General features: G+C 38.9%; 1 protein-coding gene across 2 annotated transcripts in view; it reads right to left on the reverse strand.

The window, feature by feature from the left end:
• Positions 1 to 10,831, reverse strand: part of IST1 (IST1 factor associated with ESCRT-III) — a 33,016-nt gene extending 22,185 nt beyond the window's left edge. For both annotated transcript variants that reach the window (XM_039221843.1, XM_039221835.1), the window contains exon 1: positions 10,755 to 10,831. The gene's annotated coding sequence lies outside the window, so the exon portion shown is untranslated. The remainder of the gene's footprint in view (positions 1 to 10,754) is intronic.
• Positions 10,832 to 21,787: the final 10,956 nt, after the last annotated feature.

Consider the following 21,787-nt stretch of genomic DNA (forward strand, 5'->3'; position numbering starts at 1 on the left):
TAAATAAAACATTTAAAAAAAAAAAAAAAAGAAGCTCACTTTGATATAATGAGTATATGTATATTAAACGAAAAAGGATGAGGGGCTCCTGAGTGGCTCAGTCAGTTAAGCATCTGACGTCGGCTGAGGTCATGATTTTGTGGTTCATGATATCAAGCCCTGCATCAGGCGTCTGCTCTCAGCACAGAGCCTACTTTGGATCCACTGTCTCCCTCTCTCTGCTCCATCCCTGTTCGTGCTGGTCTCTCTCTCAAAAATAAACATTTAAAAAAATATAAATAAAAAAGTAAAAGAATGAAAAGAGGTGTATTATGCAAACATCAAAAAAAGTTCTATCTTTTTGACACCCTCCACCTATTTTAGTACAAACTTCCAGTTATAAAATAAATTTAGAGGTGGGGATATAAATGTATGGATTAGTTAATAATACTGTTCTACATATTTGAAAATTGCTGAGAATAGATCTTAAAAGTTCTTATCATGGGACGCCTGGGTGGCTCAGTCAGTTAAGCTTCTGACTCTTGATTTTGTCTCAGGTCAGGATCTCACAGTTTGTGACTTTGAGCTCCATGCTGGGCTCTGTGCTAATGGCGCAGAACCTGCTTGGGGTTTCTCTCCCTCTCTCTCTCTCTCTCTCTCTCAAAATACATAAACTAAAAAAAAGAAATAAAGGGGGGAGGGAGGACAGGGCAACTGGATGGCTCAGTGGGTTAAGCGTCTGACTCTTGATTTCAGCTCAGGTCATGATCACACAGTTCTTGAGCTTGAGTCCCAACTCAAATTGCACAGTCAGTGCAGAGCCTGCTTGGGATTCTCTCTCCCCTCTCTCTTTGCCCCTTCCCACTTGTGTTCTTCCTGTCTCTAAGTAAATAATTAAACTTAAAAAAAAAAAAAGAAACTTAAAAAAGGAAAAAACAGTGGGGGGGGGGGCACCTGGGTGGCTCAGTTGGTGGTGTCCAACTTCAGCTCAGATTTTGGCTCAGGTCATGATCTCACAGTTGGTGGGATTCTCTCCTTCTCTCTGCTCCTCCTCTGCTTGCCTTCTCCTCCTCACCTCATTCCCCTCCATCAATAATAAATTAAGAAGAAAAAAGTTAAAGTTGGTTGGAGGGACTATATTAATGTTAGACAAAGTAGATTCCAGAACAAGGAAAACAAAAAATGGAAAAGGGACATTATATAATGATAAAAAAAGTGAATTTACCAAAGAAATATAACAATCCTAATAGTAAATGCTAACAATAATGCTTTAAAATATATGAAACAAAAACTGACAGGAAAGGAGAAATAAATCCTTAAGTATAGATGGAGACTTCAACACGCCTTCCTCAGTAACTGATCAAACTGGTGGATTATCAACAAGAATATACAAAAACTGTATCTCACTGATATTTATAGAACTCTTCACCCAACACAGTAATGTACATGGAAAACACTTGAATATAGACCATATATTAGGATACAAAAAAAAAAACCTTAACAGAAGAGGATGGAAGTCACACAGAGTATGATCTTTAACTATATATAACTGAACTAGAACTCAGTAACAAGAAACACAGCAGGAAATTGCCAAACACTTAACAACACACTTCTACATAATCTATGGGTCAAAGAGGATGTCTCAAGCAGAAACATTTTTATTAATTCATTCTTAATTTAAAAAAAGATTTTTTAAAAATGTTTATTCATTTTTGAGAGACAGAGCGTGAGTGGGGAAGAGGCAGAGACAGAGAGAGAGGGAGACACAGAATCCGAAGCACGCTCCAGGCTCTGCAATGGCATCACAAAACCCAATGCAGAGCTTGAACCCACAAACTGTGAGATCATGACCTGAGCTGAAGTCAGACACTTAACTGACTGAGCCACCCAGACGCCCCAAGCAGAAACATTTTTAAAGGTTTGAACTGCAAGAAAATGAAAATATTGAAATGTATAGGCATAGCTTAAAAAATAGTCCTGGTGCGGGGCGCCTGGGTGGCTTAGTTGGTTAAGCATCTGACTTTCGCTTAGGTCATGATCTTGCGGTTTGTGGGTTCGAGCCCCGCGTCGGGCTCTGTGCTGACTGCCAGCTCAGAGCCTAGAGCCTGTTTCAGAGTCTGTATCTCCCTCTCTCTCTGACCCTCCCCTGCTCACGCTGTCTCTCTCTCTCCTAGAAATAAAAAAAAAAAAAAAAAAAAAAAAATCCAAAAAAAAAAAAAAAATACTCCTGGTACCCTTTTGGTGGCTCAGTCGGTTAAGCATCTGACTTCAACTCAGGTCATGATCTCATGGTTTGTGGGTTCCAGCCCTGCACTGGGTTCTGTGCTGACGGCTGGATCTGGAGTCTGCTTCAGATTTTGTGTCTCCCTCTCTCCCTGCCCCTCCCCCACTCATGCTCTGTCTCTGTCTCTCTCTCAAAAATAAATAAATTTTAAAAAAAATTTAAGGGGTGCTTGGGTGGCTCAGTCAGTTGAGCATTCAACTTTGGCTGAGGTCATGATCTCATGGTTATGAGGTTGATCTCCATACTGGGTTTTCTGTTGTCTGCACAGAGCCTGCTGCAAATCATCTCTCTCCCTCTCTCTGCCTCTTCCCCACTCATGTTCACTTACTTGCTCTCAAAAATAAATCTTTTTAATTAAAAAATTTAAAAATAAAATAAAAATTGGTAAATTTGGGGGCACCTGGCTGGCTCAGTCAGTAGAGCATGTGACTCTTGATATTAGGCTGGTGAGTTCAAGTCTCATGTGGTGTGTAAAGATTACTTAAAATTTTTGATACATCTATAGCAAGTGGCAAAAAAAGGGGGAGGGGGGACACAAACTATCAGGAATGAAGAGAGGAATATCATTACAGATCCTACAGACAATTATTAAAAGGGGACATTACTGGGGTGCCTGGGTGACTCAGTTGTTTGAGCATCTGACTTCAGCTCAAGTCATGATCTCATGCTTTGTGGGTACGAGCTGCATATCAGGCTCTGTGCTGATAGCTCAAGAGTCTGGAGCCTGCTTCAGATTCTGTGTCATCCTCTCTTTCTGCCTCCCTCCCCTGACCACCACCCCCCCCGCCACTCTCACTCTGTCTCTCTCTCTCTCTCTCAAAATTAATAAATATTTATCATCAAATTATACCTATAAATTCAAATGAGTCAAGAATGGACAAACCTCTTATACTCAACTTACCAAAACTGACACACAGAAATAGAAAATGTAATTACCCCACTATATAACAAAAATTGAATGTAAAATTAAACACCATTCCAAAACACAAGTTCAGGCCCAAGTGGCTTCTCTATTAAACAGAATTCTATCTAACACTTACAGAAAATCAGAGCAGTATTACACAAACTTTCACACCTCATAAGACTGCTATGAGAATTAAGTGATAAATGGACTTTTATATGTGTTTTACATTGAAATAAAATGTTTAAGGTATGCTTTGTACCTTTTTCACCCAGCTTTAACTTTCTTGATTAACCTGTTTCAACATCACTGGAGGACTTCAACTGTATATTATCAGTATAACTCCTTGAAGTCAAACACTGTGGTTTTCTTTTTTTCTTCTCAAACACTATTTCTGTGGTTCCATTGTTATTCCCAAACTACGCAGCACAGTGCTTTGTAGAAAGCTGTTACTATTACGTTAATTAGAAACTTAAATAAATTTTTTTTGAATTCCACTAATTTACATAATTTAATTCTGCTATTTTAGATATAAGGAAAGAAAAATAATTGGCCAAAGTATTTTGTTAATGTAAGTTTCAAGGATTTTTTTTTTAGATGTTTACTTATTTATGAGAAAGAGAGAGAGAGAGAGAAAGAGAGCGCGAGAATCTCAAGCAGGCTTCATGCCATTAGCGCAGAGCCCTAGGTGGGGCTAGAACTCACAAAGCAAGAAATCATGAACTAAGCTGAAACCAAGAGTCAGCTGCTTAACCGACTGAGCCACCGAGGTTCTTAATCTTTCTTTTTTTTTTTTTTTTTTAGTTTCTTCACTTATTGTTAGTAATCTCTATACTCAACATGGGGATCGAACTCTCAACCCTAAAATCAAGAGTCACATGCTCTTCCAACTAAGTCAGCCAGGCGCCCCTAAATTTCAAGGATTTTCAGCTTTCAGAAATTATATTCCCATTCTACAAAAAACAAATTATTGAAGACAATGACATTAAACCACAAAAGTAATAAAGACTTATCCTAAATAATTATCAATATATCATGAGACCCCAAACTAGTCGTCTACAAAATAATCAATTTAATCACCCTTTCAGGATTTGAACCTGTTTCCAAAGCTAACTACCATAACCTTTGTACCTGGCATGACTAAGAATACTAATTTTAAGAATAATAATCTGAAAGTTAAAAAAGTATTCCGGTCCACAGTTACTGTTTTATACATATACAAACATCTGTATACATAAAATATATACATAAATGTATGCACTGTATATATGAATACATATATACATACCATGTACTAACTCATTTAAAATTCTTTTCATGATTAAGAGGTTATTCTAAAATGCTATGCCTCAACATGTTTACTCTCATTCAATCACTCACCAAATGTGTGCTGAGTGCTCTTCTATTAAGTACTGTGCTAAGCCACCACAGACAAGACAGGACATTTAAGTAAGACCTGATCCTAATGCTTCAAAGAACTCACAATCTAATGAGAATCACATAAAAATGAACTGTAAGACATGTGAACATGACATGTAATACAAACCTAATGAAAAGATGATGAACTAGTGATTACAAAACTATTTCTCAGTATTCTATCTTGTTAATATATAGGCATACCTCTTTTTATTGCACTTCTCAGATACTGCATTTTTTACAAGTTCAAAGTTTGTAGCCTTGCATTAAGCAAGTCTATAAGCACCATTATTCCAAAAGCATTTGCTCACTTCAAGTATGTGTCACATTTTGTTAATTCTCACAATATTTCAGATTTTTTTCATTATTCTTACATTTGTCATGGTGATGGCTGATCAGTGACCTTTGATGTTACTATTTCGGTTGAAACTGGGGTGCCATCAACCACTCCACAACCACTCCAATGTAAGACTGAACTTTATTGTTAAGTGTATGTGTTCTGACTGCTCCACCAAAGGGCCATTCCCTCATCTCTCGCCCTTTGCTTAGGCATCCCTATTCCCTAAGAAACAATACTAAAATCAAGCCAATCAATAACCCTATAACAGCCTCTAAGTGTTCAAGGAGAAGAAGAATCACATGTCTCTCACTGTAAATCAAAAACTAAAAATGATTAAATTCTGTATGGCACAGGTCATAATCTTGCAGTTTCTGAGTTCAAGTCCCACATTGGGCTCTGTGCGACAGTGCAGAGCCTGCTTGGGATTCTCTCTCTCCTTCTCTTCCAAAATTAAATAAAACTTAAAAAAAAAAAAAAAGAATCATGCTAAATCTACTCTGCCTGTGCTCTATAAATGGAACAACAAAGCCTGGATGATAGCCCATCTGTTTATAACATGGCTTATTAAATATTTTAAGCTCATCACTGAGACCTACTACTCAGAACAAAAAGACTCCTTTCAAACATTAATGTTCACTGACAACACACCTGTTGGCACCCAAGAACTCTGATAGAGATGTATGAGATTAATGTTTTTTGCAGTGCCTGTTTTCAACATCCTTTCTGCAGCCCCTGGATCAAGGAATAATTTCAAACTTCAAGTCTTATTACTACTTTTTACAGTATTTAAAAAAAATTTTTTTTATGTTTATTTTTGAGAGAGAGAGAGAGAGAGAGCAAGCAGGAGAGGGGCAGAGAGAGGGAGACACTGAATCTGAAGTGGGCTCCAGGCTCTTAGCTGTCAGCACAGAGCCCAATGAGGGGCTTGAACTCACAGTGAGATCATGACCTGAGCCAAAGCTCAATTGACTAAGCCACCCAGGTGCCCCTCAAGTCTTTATTATTTAAGAAATGTATCTTATATGGCTAGAGCTGCCATAGATAGTGACTCCCCTGGTGGACTTGGGCAAAGTCAATTGAAAACCTTCTAGAAAGTATTCACCATCCTAGATGCCACTAAGAACATTTGGTTTGTCACTCATGGCAAGAGGGTAAAATATCCACATTAACAGGAATTTGGAAAAATTTGTTTCGAACCTTCATGGATGACCTTGAGTGGTTCAAGACTTCAGTGAAGGAAGTAACTGCAAATGTAAGAACTAAAATAAAAGGGGAGCCTGAAGATGTGGCTGACTTGCTGTAATTTCCTGATAAAAACTGATGAGAAATTGTTTTTTTTTTTTAGTTATCTATTTATTTAAGCAATCTCTACACCCAATGTAGGGCTCAAACTCATGACCCAAGACCAAGAGTCATATGCTCTTCTGAGCCAGCCAGGCACCCCGAGAAGTTGTTTCTTATAAATAAACCACTTTCTTAGTGATTTCTTGAGATAAATTCTACTCCTGGTGAAGATGCTGTGATTGCTGAAATGACAACAAAGAATTTAGGATATTACATAAACTTAATGGGTAAAGCAGCAACAGGGTTTGAGAGGATTGACCCAAATTATGAAAAAAAGTTCTATGGTGGATAAAATATTACCAAACAGTATCATATGCTGAGAAATTGTTCATGAAAGGAAGTCAAGCGATATAAAAAAACAAAACAAAACTCCATTGTCTTAAGAAATTGCCACAGCTTCAGCTTCACCCCCATCAGTCAGTAGCCATCAACATGGAGGGAGGACCTCCAGAGGTTACAGCCTGCTGAAAGTTAGCCTTCTTTTTAGCAATAAAATTCTTTTTTGAGAAAGAGAGCATGCATGCGCACATGTGGGGGAAGGACAAAGGGAGGAAAGAGAGAATCCTAAGCAGGCTCCACGTCCAGTGTGGAGCCATATGGAGGGCTCAATCTCACAACTATGAGATCATGACCTGAGCTGAAATCAAGAATTGATGCTTAACCAACTGAGCTACCCAGGTGCCCCAGCAATAAAATATTTTGAATTAAGATACATACATTTTTTAGACATAATACCATTGCACACTTAAAAGACTACAATATAAACAGTAACTATTATATGCACTATGAAGACAAAAAAAAAATCATTTCTCACTTTACTGTGGGGGTCTGGAATCGGAACCCGCAGTATCTCCAGGTAGGCCTATACTGATCTACTACTATTTTTAATAGTGTAACACTACTATGTCACACATTGGTTCTTCCCAAATTCTCACTTTATACCAATTCTTAACTCTGGAACAACAAATCCAACTAGTCCCTCTTTTATCATTCAGTTCCAAGAGAGTTTTAAAGGATAATCTCTTTATTCTGAATAAGGGAAGGTGTAAAACCATGGACTGAGTCATTCCTCATGTGTTTGGTGGAGAAAGGTGATACTGCTGCAGTTCACACCTGCTGCCCAAAATCATGAAGCTGCCCAGAGGTAATAATTCTGAAAGCTCTATTTAAAGTAGCTAAAAAGAGAAAAAAGATCCTGAATTCCTAAGCCAGCTTTAGAGTATGTAGCTTCAAAAGTGCCTAGTGGGTAAGGGAGGAAGCAGAGTGAATAGTGAATGGTATTATGCAGTATAAAGAAAAGCTTATATATTTGAAATGTTATTATTTATCTTGAATATTTCCTTCCTTATAAAATAAATGACATGAAGATCTAGGTATGACCACTGTATTTCAACTATGAAGATGTGACATTAGAGTACAAACAAGCTAGAAGGCATTTCCAAGTTGATATAGTCCGATCTTTAAAACTTTTCACTGACCAAATTAATCAAGATTAAAAAATTAATAAAATAAAGGGCCACAAGACCTGTAGCATCATGTATAACTCACAAGAAAAGTACAGGCTACAGAATTCAGAAACCATGAAGATTTTCTGGAAGAAGCTATAAATACTGAAACATGTACAAATTATTAAAGTGTTTTTATCTTGTTTCTCAATAAAATTAGTATTTTTAAAAATCACAGAAAATTCCTTAGGTATACATTTTACCAAGAATTTTTCCTCATACTTTTACAAAGCTGTAATCATGGACTCTGACGCTACTGAATAGTTTTATCACATGACACAGTATCTGTTATAATATTTGTAACTTTATTTTAATGGCTGCCTAACATTCCAATGAGTAATAATTTCTAAATTATTTCCCTTTCTGATATTTGTCCTATAATGCTGAAGTTAGTATTCACATGCATATACTTTTCCTGTATTTGAAATTATTTCATTAGACTAAAATCTAATTTCTAGTTTTATTTTTTTAATCAGTATAGACTCCATAGAGCTGGGACTGGATTCTAATTTTAAAGGAATGAGAACTTATGCAGACTAGAGGTGGGGATTCTGGAGGGTCCTGATCACTTAGAAGCCCAAAGGGACAGGAAGAGAGTAAAAACAAATAATTTGGACAAAACAATACTACTACTTAAAAATGGGGAGGATTTAAGAAACTAGGTGACTTTAGGACTGCCTGAGTGGCTCAGTCAGTTAAGCGTCCAACTCTTGATCTTAGCTCACGTCATGATCTCACAGTTCCTGAGATGGAGCCCCAAGTCAGGTTCTGCACTGACAGCACAGAACCTGCTTGGGATTCTCTCTGCCCCTCCCTTGCTCTCACTCTCTGTCTCTCAAAACAAACAAGCTTAAAACAAAACAAAACAGGGGCACCTGGTGGCTTAGTCGGTTAAGTGTCCGACTTTCGCTTAGGTCATGATCTCGCGGTTCACGGGTTCGAGCCCCGCATCGGGCTCTGTGCTGACTGCCAGCTCGGAGCCTGGAGCCTGTTTCAGTCTGTGACTCCCTCTCTCTCTGACCCTCCCCTACTCACGCTGTCTCTCTCTCTCTCTCCTAGAAATAAATAAAACATTTAAAAAACAAAAGAAAACAAAACTAGATGACTTCAAAACACTGCTAACATTAAACTTTCAAAACACTTTTTTAAAACATTTTTAATGTTTATTTATTTTTGAGAGGGAGAGAGAGAGTGCAAGTGGCAGAGGGGCAGAGAGAAAGGGAGACAGAATGTGAAGCAGGCTCCAGGCTCTGAGCTGTCAGCACCAAGCCCCATGCGGGGATCAAACTCACTGACCTCGAGACCATGACCATGACCTGGGCTGATGTCCGATGCTTAACTGACTAAGCCACCCAGGCGCCCCTCAAAACACTCTTTTATCTTCTAAGAAAAGGATATTACCAAGTCTTCCTATCCCAGAAGATGTAATTCTGAGGAAGCTGTAAAAACAAAATTTCCCAAGGCGCCTGGGTGGCTCAGTCAGTTAAACCTTGGACTCCTGATGTCTGCTCAGGTCATAATTTCAAGGTTCCTGAAAAGGCGCCCTGTGTTGGGCTCTGGACTGGTAGCACGGAGCCTACTTCGGATTGTCTCCCTCTCTCTGTTCCCCTACCCCATTGGCACCGGCTCTCTCAAAATAAATAAACATTTAAAACAGACCACAAAAAAAATTTCCCATGGACTACTGGATTGTAAGTAGTCAATAAACTCTTTGTGTATACACAAACACATATCTCAACCACTATTTTGTTAAATACATAGACAAGGAAGGATACAAACAAAACAAAACAGGCTCTAAATCGATCGTTGTTGGGGCGCCTGGGGGGCTCAGCCGGTTAAGCGTCCGACTTTCGCTTGGGTCATGATCTCGTGGTTCCTGGGTTCAAGCCCGGCGTCGGGCTCTGTGCTGACTGCCAGCTCAGAGCCTGGAGCGTGTTTCAGATTCTGTGTCTCCCTCTCTCTCTGACCCTCCCCTGATCACGCTGCCTCTCTCTCAAAAATAAATAAAACATTAAAAAAAATTTTTTTTAAATCGATCGTTGTTGAAGTTGGATGAGGAGGGAATCCATTATACTTTCTACACTGAAAGTATAATGTAGAAATTTTATACTGCTTGAAATTTTAAAAGTTAAAAATATATACGCATAAGAGAGAAAATTACAAGTCCCCCAAAAGTTACTTACGACCGGCTTTTATTTTTAATTTTACTACAACAGAGAATGAAAAGTGGTTGTGTCTTTCCTACTGCCTAATTGTAAACGAAACTTCCATAGATCCCTATCCTTACAAAAGTTTACGCAGCTCGATCGAGTTTTCAAGTCCTCAAATCCAGCACCCCGGAAGAGGAGCGCTGAGAACACAAAGCGGAGAGAGACAGGGCAGGGCCTCAGGCTCCTAACAAGGTGTCTCATAAAACACGTAGGGGTCTGCAAAACGGAGCGAAGACCGCTGCTTGCTTAACAGAGATAAAGCCCGTTTCCTTCGGCCAATGGGGGCCCAAGTCTGGGGTCCCCCAGTGACCACCTCAGGAGGCCGCCCCGCCAGGTGGAGGCGATCACACCTTCAAGCTCAACGGAGACACCGACCTTCCCGAAGTCTCTCACGGAACCAGTGTACACGGCACAGGGGTGTCACCGAGACCGCAGGACAAGCCCTGTCACCAACGGGAGGCAAAACCAAGGCCGTGGCGTTTCCGCCTCGAGGCAGAAAGGACAACAGGAAAGTTCTGCCGCTTCAAGTATCCAAGACCAGCGGTCCCGGGCTGCTCCGGGCCCTGCCACGCCCCCAACCCCGGCCTCAGGTAGGCCCCCCGCACCAAGGACCCTCGGGCCTGACCTCCGGCCTGACCCCCAAACCCAGGATCCTTCCCTTTCTCCTCAACTGCTACTTCGGGGTCGTCCGAACCCAACATTTGGGACTTCTAAATCCGGGGCGCAGTGGGAGGAGGAAAACAAAGACCCTTGACGCCGAGACTGCCACACTGACCTGGCTGAATCCAGGTGCGAAAACGGCTGAGACGGACTTGGCACTCAAGGAACAGCATCCAAAATGGCGGCTCGCTCAGCCTCAGCACAAGCAAGGGCGGGCGGAGGAATCTGCGAAGCCAAGCTAGCCACGCCCTCCTTCCCCGGGATTGGCTGTTCTCCCGCCCCTCCCGGAACTCACGTTTTGAAGGGCCCGAGCCTCGCTCATTCAGCTCCCTTAGGAGCCGGCGCGATGGGACTACTTCCCGCGGCGGAGGCATGGGAGGTGACGCGTTAAGACGTCAAGCCACCTGCGTTAGCGTCATTTGGTAGAGGCGCGGCCCGGGGGTATCGCTGGGCTTACTTTAGGCGCAGGGAGGCAGGCGGGAGTGGTTTGTTCACCTGTTCTGTGCCCGGTTTCTTTTTCTGCATTGTTCTAGTTCCTCGAAAAACCGGCTCCAGCACTACCTTTTAAATACCCAGTGTTAACTACGTGAGATTTGCTCTGGTGCCTCCCTCAACTCCAATGGCCCGGAGAGGCTTTCCCCCGTGTCAGTTTCTTTCCTCCCGCGGCAATGACTGAGTAGGTTTCCACCCTTTAAAAGCTTTTATCCGACCTTTCACCCTGTTCCCTTTGTTGCTCCCACCATCACTCCATCGATGCCCTCCAATAGTCTTGCCCCTCTTTTAAACCAAATCTGATTACTATTTTAACCAGAATCTCTAGTCTGTATTTTTAAATTCACGAATATGTTTCCTCAACACCACGTTCTCCAGGAACTTACCTTATCTCCGTATTCAGAGGAAACTTTGATTTAGTTTTCTTTGTTTTCCACTTGAAAACCATTCAGCTTCCTATTGGAAGGGGCTTCTTAGGCTCTTGGTTTCTAGGAGGTAACCCTGCCCCTGCTGTGGAGGTTACATCTATCGTGCTAGGTACAGTTGCTAAATTGTAACGCGGTCATAGGACAAGGATGGACTATGCGTTACTGTATGAGGTTTATATGAATTTAGAAGTACTGTTTTTATAAGCACTTGCAGTACTCCTAAACACAACCGGTTCCAGAACCTCAAAATACAGTGTTTGGTTCTTTTAAAATGTGGGGGGAGGGGTCCCCCCCTGTAAATGCATGCAAATATAATTCAGCCTGTTGTGCAATAAGGTAATGGCATCTAAGAAAATAGAAGTGAAGGCGGACTACTCGAATTTAAAAAGCCTTGGAGACACTGCAATCAAATGGAATGTGTATGAATCTTGTTTAATGATTCAAATAAACCAACTGTAAAAGACATTTTGGAGACAATCGGGGAATTTAGTTTATGGACCAAGTATTACACAATACCAACCAAAGAACTGTTATTTTTTAAGCATGAAAATGGCATTGGGATTTTGTAAGAAAATATCTTTTGTAAATGTTTCAAGGGGCGCCCGGGTGGGTTGGTCAGTTGAGCGTCCGACTTAGGCTCACATCATGATCTCACGGTTCGTGGGCTCGAGCCCCACGTCGGGCTCTGTGTTGACAGCTAGCTCAGAGCCTGGAGCCTGCTTCGGATTCTGTGTCACCCTCTCTCTGCCTTCCCCTGCGTGTGCTCTGTCTCTGTCTCTTCCTCTCTCAAAAATAAGTAAACATTTAAAACTTTTAATGCTAACTTTTTGATTATGTATATTTTACCACAATAAAAAACTATTCATAAACAATGTTTTTAATTTTTTTAGTGTTTACTTTTTTAATGTTTTATTTATTTCTGAGAGAGGAGGGACAAGACTGAGCCACCCAGGCACCCCTTTAATCTTTACTTATATTACATACACACACACACACACACACACACACACACACATCCTGCGAGTCGGGGAGGGGCAGAGATAAGGAGACAGAATCGGAAGCAGGCTCCTGGCTCTGAGCTGTCAGCACAGAGCCCAACGTGGGGCTTGAACCCATGAGCCATGACATCATGACCTGAGCCAAAGACTCTTAAGGAACTGAGCCACCCAGGTGCCCCCCCATAACAAAAATTTTTAAATTAAGTCTATGTCATGAAGGGGATTAAATAAATAGTATATATACTAATCATTTAAATGCCAAATGTGGAATTTTCTACCAGACAACTGGCTCTAGATTAGAAGAGACTAATGAGACATACCAAACAAATGAAATACATAAAAAATTGGATCCTGGTTAAAAAAGAAAAGATACTGGGGAAACAACTTAGGAAATTCAAAATGTGTGTTGAAAATTAGATATTATGCAATTATTGTTAATTTTCATAGGTGTAATAATTGTAGTTGAGTAGGAAAGTGCCCTTATTCTTAGATGTATGTTGAACCATGTAACAGTGAAGGATCATGGTGTCTGCAACTTACTTTCAAATTGTTCAGAAAACAAAAAGTGTGTGTGTTTATACTAGGCTATTCTGTATCTCCATGGGAAGTGGTAGTTTCTCCCCCAGAAACTACCAGATTAAACCAAGTTCCCAAGAATAAATATAGTATGATTCTGTTCTGCATTTAGTTTAAAAGCAGAATAAAAGAAACTGAATTTAAAATATTTTTAAAAGTAAAAATATATTTGTTTTTACTACTTTGAGAGTACATGTGTGGGGTTTAATGAAAGACTCTTCATGCCATTACTAATATTTGGAATGTATTATTTAAAAATTTATTATCTTCTATTTTAAATTTAACACAGATAGGATAATAATATGCAAACTGTTCAGTAAACCTGCTTTTTATACTTCATATATCCTGCATATCATTTTTAAAAGTTTTTTTAATATTTATTTTTGAGAGAGAGAGAGACAGAGTGCAAGTGGGGGAGGGGCAGAGAGAGAGAGGGAGACACAGAATCCAAAGCAGGATCCAAGCTCTGAGCTGTCAGCACAGAGCCCAACATGGGCCTTGAACCCACAAACCATGAGATCATGATCTGAGCCAAAGTCAGACACTTAAAGATTTTATTTTTAAGTAATCTCTACAGGGGTGCCTGGGTGGCTCAGTCAGTTAAGCATCTGACTCTTGATTTCAGTTCAGGTCATGATCTCATGGTGATAGGACTGAGTCCTGCATTTGGGTTCCACACTGAGCATGAAGCCTGCTTGGGATTCTCTCTCTTCTTCCGTCTCACTGCTCCTCCCCCTTCTCAAAATAAGTAAACAAACATTTAAAAAAACAAAGTAATCTCTATACCCAACGTAGGACTTGAACTTAAGTGTTCCATACTCTATCAACTGAGCCAGCTAGCACTCCATCCTGCCTATCTTCTCCTGTCAATACATATAGATCCATCTTTAACAATGGAAGCAGTTATACCATTTTTTAGCCAATAATCTCTTATTGATACTCAGGTTGATTCCAAAAATGTTCTGTAATGTATTATAGTGAATATTGCTCTAAATATATATATGCATACTTTCAGACTATATTTTCAGACTATTTATTAAAGACAGATTCCCATAAGTGGTATTGCTAGGTCAAGGGCTATGCATATTTAAATTTTTTATTCCCACCTTATGGGATGAACTGTATCCCCCCCAAATTCATATGTTGAAGTATTAACCCCCAGTTTCTCAGAATGTGATCGTATTTGGAGATTGGGTCTTTACAAAGGTAGTCAAGTTAAAATGAGGTCCTTAGAGAGGGTCCTATTCCAATAAGACTTGTGTCCCCATTAAAAGGTAAAATTTGGAGACAGACACACATGCAGAGAGTACACCAAGTGAAGATGAAGGCAGAAGCAAAGCATCTACAAATCAATAAACGCCAAAGATTGCCAGCAATCCACCAGAAGCTAGGAGGAGGCCTGGAACCAATTCTTCCTTACAGCTCTCAGAAGGAACTAACTCTATTAATACCTTGATGTAGAACTTCTAGCCTCCAGAGTCATGAGACGATAAATTTCTGTTGGTTTAAGCCATGCAGTTTGTGGACTTTGTTAAAACAGCCCTAGCAAACTAGTACAACCCATTACCAGACGGCTCTCACAGAAGGTTCTTTTATTTTATCCTAGTAATATTTTATGAGAGTGCCCATTTCTTCATACTCCCCAACTGTTGGCATTGTCAATCTTTCTAATCTTTTCAAAACAATTATTTCAATTTGCGTACCTTTGAACATTAGTAAGATTGATTAGCTTGTAAATAGTGTGCTCATTATAGTCTTTTGCTCATTTTCCTAATGGTGCAAATAAAGTTTTAAAATAATTTTTTTTGCAGTAATGCATAAACAGCAAACCACACACACACACACAGAGCTGAAAAAGATGTACAGTGAACACTAAGTCTTCTTCCTCTGCCCCTTAGTCTTTTAGTCCCTCACTCTAGAAATAGAATAATCGTTGTTACCAGATTCTGGTGCCTTGGAACAAGTTACTTAATCTCTATGTGCCTCAGTTTCCTCATCTGTAAAACGGGGATAACATCAAGTACCTTAATAAAGTTGTTATGAGGATTAAATGTGCTAATTACAGAAAGCCCTTAGAACAGTGTGTTAAACAGATAATGTTTAATGCTTTCAAAATCCTTCCAGTGATGTTATGTGCATGTAAAGCTATATAAATATATACACCCTTTTTTTTATACATGTACTAACATACTATACACTCTATACTAGAACTTGTACTGCAACATACATTAAGATATATATCTTGGAAGTTGTTTCATATCAGTAGTTTTCAAGAATTCTCATTCTTTTAAAGGACTATAACATTTCAATATATATGTGTACTATAATTTTAACACTGTTCTATTGATGTGAATTTAGATTATTTCCAATATGTTGCCTCTATAAACAATGATGCAATGACTAGATATTGGCCTGCATGGATTGTATTTATTGGGTAAATTCTGAGAAGCAGAACATTATTAATGTTAATAGGTATTGCCAAATCACCCTTGAAAGAGGTAGTTTCAATTTACATTGCCACCAATGTATGAGAGTTTCTATTTCCCCATGCCCTCAGTAGCATAGTGTGTTTGGATAACTTTTGGAATAGTTGACATTATTGCAACTTTGTTCAAACCATGAAAGTAAAGATGAGTGGAAAGTGTCACTTAGCCCATATCTTGCTAAAAGTGACAAGATTCATTCAGAAAATTTGCTTCCTACCAAGCAGTTGCTTCCATTCAACATCATTCATCACCTGTGTTCTGTCCTAATTATTTTTTATTTATTTTTATTTTTTAATGTTTTTTTAAAATTTATTTCTGAGAGAGAGAGAGTGAACAGGGGAGGGTCAGAGAGAGAGGGAGACCCAGAATCTGAATCAGGATCCAAGCTCTGAGCTAGCTGTCAGCACAGAGCCCAACGTGGGGCTCGAACCCACACACCGTGAGGTCATGACCTGAGCCGAAGTCGGACGCTTAACCAACTGAGCCACCCAGGCACCCCTGTCCTAATTATTTAGATCTCAGAATATATCACTGTAAATTGTACCACACCAGCCAGTTATCCAAACAGTACCACTGTCCCTGACTGAACAGACCAGTAACATTTAGAAGTGAAACATAATCAAAAAAATCAAACTGACTCATTATTTTGCTTAAAAATCCTGTTTTACTGTTAGGATAAAAGTTAACACATAACATTTCTTTGATTAACAAAGCAGTAACTCTTTTTGTGTAAATGATTGTAACTAGTGGCCATAAAGAAAACTTGATATAGTACTTGAATGCAATAGAATAAGAGTCCATAAACTGGTCTGCAGGACAACATCAGTCAAAGTCAAAGTCAAAGCTGCTTTTTTTGTGTAGTCTCTCCAGCTAAGAATGGTTGTTACAGTACTAATGGGCTATAGAAACAAAACAAAACAAAACAAAACAAAAAACAACAAAAGGAAAGAAACCTGTAAAAGAATCCATATATGCCCACAAAGCCTAAAATATTTATTAACTGGCCTTTTACTGGCCATCAGTCAGAAAAGGCTTGCTGACTAATGCAAAGTACTACATACTGTATAAGAAAGAAAGGAAAGATGATGGGCAGAGAGTAATTTGCCTTTTTTCTTTTTCTTTTTTAAAGCTTTTATATTTATTTTGAGAGAGAGAGAGGATGGGAAGAGGAGCAGAGAGAGGGAGAGAGGATTGCAAGCTGGTTCCACACTGTCAGCACAGAGCCCAATGAGGGGCTCGAACCCACAAACTGAGATCATAACCTGAGCCAAAATCAAGAGTCAGATGCTTAACTAACTGAACCACTGAGGTACCCCTTGTCTTTTTTCTTTTAGGTACTAACATTTAGAAAAGGGAATGTCTCAGAAATATAAGATAGGAATCACTCTGGACATCTTCATAGGGCCTATAGAAAAATAAAGAGCATTTTAAGAGCATCTATGGAATGATTCTTCATAGAACTAATTAATATCATTAATTAGGGCCACATACAAATATAAGGATTTCAATGATATTTTTCAGTTTACAAGTTACTTACAAGCCCATTACCTCAATTTGAGGCTCATGACATTCCTTTGAAGCAAATGTGGTCAGAAGTGATTGTTAATTTTTGTAGGAGAAAAGTGAAGCTCAAAATTGTAGTAATCAATCCAAGGTCAACAGGTTTAAGCACCAAGGTCAGATCTTGACCCAGTTCTTGACACTAAACATTATATACTTCCATTATTCGTAATTATTTGTATCCTGGTTTTACCTTCAATTCATGTATATTGACTTTATCAACAAATGAAAAGAAAAATGCATTTAATCAAAGTTATGACTCTGATTTGGGTTCACATACAAGATCACAAGAGAGTTTTCAAGTCATATTGTTTTCACATTTATCATCATTGTAATCATCCTAGAAAATTTTAAATTTCCTCAAATGACTCTAAAGGGATGAAAATATAACTCTAAATTCTAAATATAAACTCAAAAGTTGAAACTATCTCCTTAAAATATGAGATTCTTATCAAGACTCTATGATATTGGCATAAGGATAGGCATATAGATAAATGGTATAGAATTGAAAGTCCAGAAATAAACTCATACATTTATGGTCAACTGATACTCAACAAGGATAATAAGACAATTCAATGGGGAAAGAAGAGACTTTTCAACAAATAATTCTAAAAAAACCAGATAACCACATGCAAAAGAATAAAGTTGAATCTCCCTGTCTCACATTTATGCAAAAATTAACTGAAAATGGATCAAAAACTTAAATGTAAGAGCTAAAATTATAAAACTCTTAGAAGAAAACATGGGTATAAATTTTTATGACTGTGGACTGGGAGACAGCTTCTTAGATATTACAACTAAATCACAAGCAGTGAAAGAAAAATTCACAAGTTGGACTTCATACATAAAAATCTTTGGTCCTTCAAAGGACACTATCAAGAAAGTATAAAGACAGCTTACACAATGGCAAAACTTTTTTGCAAACCACACTATAAGGGTCTAGTATCCAGAATATTTAAAAACTACAACTCTTACAAAGCAACATTAAAAAGATAAATAGGGGAACCAGGGTGGCCCAGTCAGTGAAATGTCTGACTTTGGCTCAGGTCATGATCTCATGGTCCATAAGTTCAAGCCCTGTGTCAGGTTCTGACAGCTCCAGATTGGAGCCTGGAGACTGCTTCAGATTCTGTGTCTTCCTCTCTCTCTCCCCCTACCCTGCTCACACTCTGCCTCTCTCTCTCAAACATAAAGATGATAATAAATAAATAAATAAATATTTAATAAAAAATAAAAAGACAACCCAATTTAAAAATGGGCAAAGGATTTGTATATGACATTCTCCAAAAGGTCAATAATAAGCACATAAGAAGGTGTTCAACATCATTAGTCATCAGGGAAATGTAAATCAAAACCACAATGAGATATCACTTCACACCCCCTACAATGGCTGCAATGAAAAAGAAAAACAATAACAAATATAGTCTAGGATGTGGATAAATTGGAACCCTCCTACATTGCTGGTAGGAATATAAAATGATGCAGGCACTTTGGGAAACAATTTGGCAGCTCCTCAAAAAGTTAAACATAGAGTTACTATATGACCCAGAAATTTCACTCCTAGGTATATACCTAAGAGAATCAAAAACATATGTTCACACAAAAATTATATGCAAATGTTCACAGCAACATTTTTCAGAAGAGCCTGAAAGCGGAAACAACACAAATATCCATCAGCTGATAAATGGAAATAAAATGTAGTATAGCCATACACTGGCATATTATTTGGCCATAAAAGGAATAAAGTATTGGGGCACCTGGCTGGCTCAGTTGGTAGAGCATGTGACCCTTGATCTCTGGGTCATGAGTTAGACCCTACGTTGGATGTAGAGGTTTCCTAAAAAATTAAAAAATTTATATAAAAAAGGAATGAAGTACTGACACATACTACAATATGGATGAATCTTGAAAACATTCTGCTAAGTGAAAGGGACACAAAAGGCCCCATATTGTATGATTCCATGTGTGTGAAATATCCAGAATAGGCAAATCCATAGAAACAGAAAGTAGATGAGTGGTTGCCAAGGGCTATGGGGTGGGGAGAGGAAGAGTGGGAATGACTACAAATGAGTATGGAGTTTCATTTTGGGGCAATGAAAATGTTTTGGAATTAGATAATAGTGATGCTGCATAACCTTGTGAATATACTAAAAACCAGTGAAATACACATTCTAAACGTGTGATGTTCAGGGGCTCCTGCTTGGCTCAGTTCTTAGAGCAAACTTTTTATCTCAGGGTTGCAAATTTGAGCCCCATGTTGGGTGGAGAGATTACTTAAAAATAAAATCTTAACCACCCCTCCAAAAAAAGTGTGAATTTCATGGTATGAGAATTCTATCTTAATAAATTTTTCATCTTAATAAATTTTTAAATGAATTTTTAAAATTATCTTACCTGGGGCGCCTGGGTGGCTTAGTCGGTTAAGCGTCCGACTTTTGCTTAGGTCATGATCTCGCGGTTCGTGGGTTCAAGCCCTGCGTCGGGCTCTGTGCTGACTGCCAGCTCAGAGCCTGGAGCCTGTTTCAGAGTCTGTGATTCCCTCTCTCTCTGACCCTCCCCTGCTCACGCTGTGTAGTGTGTCTCTCTCTCCTAGAAATAAATAAGAAAACATTAAAAAATAAAATAAAATAAAATTATCTTACCTAACTGTTCTAATGTAAAGCCTTAACAAGGTCATTGTAGAAGCCCATAAGTATAAAACAGATTAGGAAGGGGGTGCGTGGGTGGCTCAGTCAGTTAAGCATCCGACTTCAGCTCAGGTCATGATCTCATGATCTCATGGTTCGTGGGTTCGAGCCCCTCAATGGGCTCTGTGCTGACAGCTAGCTCAGAGCTTGGAGACTGTTTCGGATTCTGTGTCTCCCTCTCTCTCTACCCTGCTCCCACTGTGTCTCTCCCTCAGAAATAAATACAAAACATTAAAAATTTAAAAATAAAATAAAATAAAACAGATTAGGACGCTATTTCAAGGAAAAGTTTATAGGGTTGAAGTGGAAAAAGAATAGCACAGCTCTGTGAGTTGATTGGAAAAGTAGAAATAAAAAATGAAGTTGAAAATGATTAATGAAAAAGTCTTCTAGATCCAAAAGTTTAGGTAAGAATAGAGGAAAAAGAAACTAATTCCTTCTTTAGTGACTTTTCCCTTATTTGATTATAACCCTGAGTCATACCATGTCAGAGACACAGGAGGGTTATAAGAATAGCATTATTATGATCCTATTTTATTTGCAGCTCAAGGAATCAGAACAAGCTGCTCAGCTTCACACGCTAACTTAATGATGAAGCCAAGAAATTTCACTGAGGCTTTCTCCTAATGTTTTACCTCCGTGCTGTTTTCATGTTGAAAATATCATCTATGTTGAGGCGCATGGGTGGCTCAGTGGGTTAAGCTTCTGACTCTTGATTTCAGCTCAGGTCATAATCTCACGTTCATGGCATCAAGCCCTGCATTGAGGGGCTGTCAGCACAGAGCCTGCTTGGGATTCTCTCTCTGCCCCTCCCCTGCTCTCTCTCTCACTCAAAATAAATGAATATTTTTTTAAGTTTATTTATTTATTTTGAGTGAGAGCAAGAGTGAGACAGAGAGAGAAATAGAGAGAGAGTGCGCGCGCGTACAGGAGCATAAGTCAGGGAGGGGCAGGGAGAGAGAGGGACAGAGAAGGAGAATCACAAGCAGGCTCTGCACTCTCAGTGTGGAGCCCCATGGGGGGGGGGCTTGAACTCACAAACTGTGAGATCATGACCTAAATCAAATCAGGTGCTTAACCAAGTAAGCCACCCAGGTGCCCCAATAAGTAAGTCTTAATGAACATTTTTTTTAAAAAGAAAATATCATATATGTCAACTTTAAAGTGACATAAGAAAACTATATTCACACCTCTCCATCTCAACTGATCAGGAATTACTGTTCAGTATAAAAGCCAGTGTTTATTCCAGCTTGCATTCTTTTTCCCCCAAAATTTTCATTTAAATTCTAGTTAGTGCACATATTAGTTTCAGGTGTAGAGTTTAGTGATTCGACACTAACATACAACATCTAGTGCACATCACAAGTGCCCTCCTTAATACCCACCCACCTATTTAACTCATCCCCCCAACCACCTCCCCTCCAGTAACCATCCGTTTCTTTTCTATGTAGTTAAGAGTCTATTTTATGCTTTATCTCTCTCCTCCCCATGTTCATTTGTTTTGTTTCTTAAATTCCACATATGAGTGAAATCATACGGTATTTGTCTTTCTCTAACTGACTTATTTCACTTAGCATAATACTCTCTACTTCCATCCATGTTATTGCAAATGACAAGATTTCATTATTTTTTATGAAAATGAGTAATATTCCATTGTATATATATCTTCTTTATCCATTCATCAGTCAATGGACATTTGGGCTCTTTCCATAATTTGGCCATTGTTGATAATGCTATTGCAAACACTTGGATGCATGTATTTCTTCCAATTAATATTTTTGTATCCTTTGGGTAAATACCTAGTAGTGCAATTTATTCCAGCTTGCATTCTTTTTTTTTTTTTTTAAGTTTATTTATTTTGAGAGAGAGAGAGAAAGAGAGACAAGGAGGGGAGGTGCAGAGAGAGAATCTCAAGCAGGTT

Source organism: Hyaena hyaena, unplaced genomic scaffold, assembly GCF_003009895.1.
Source record: "Hyaena hyaena isolate Hyena2069 unplaced genomic scaffold, ASM300989v1 scaffold_18, whole genome shotgun sequence".
In the NCBI taxonomy this organism is placed as follows: domain Eukaryota; kingdom Metazoa; phylum Chordata; class Mammalia; order Carnivora; family Hyaenidae; genus Hyaena; species Hyaena hyaena.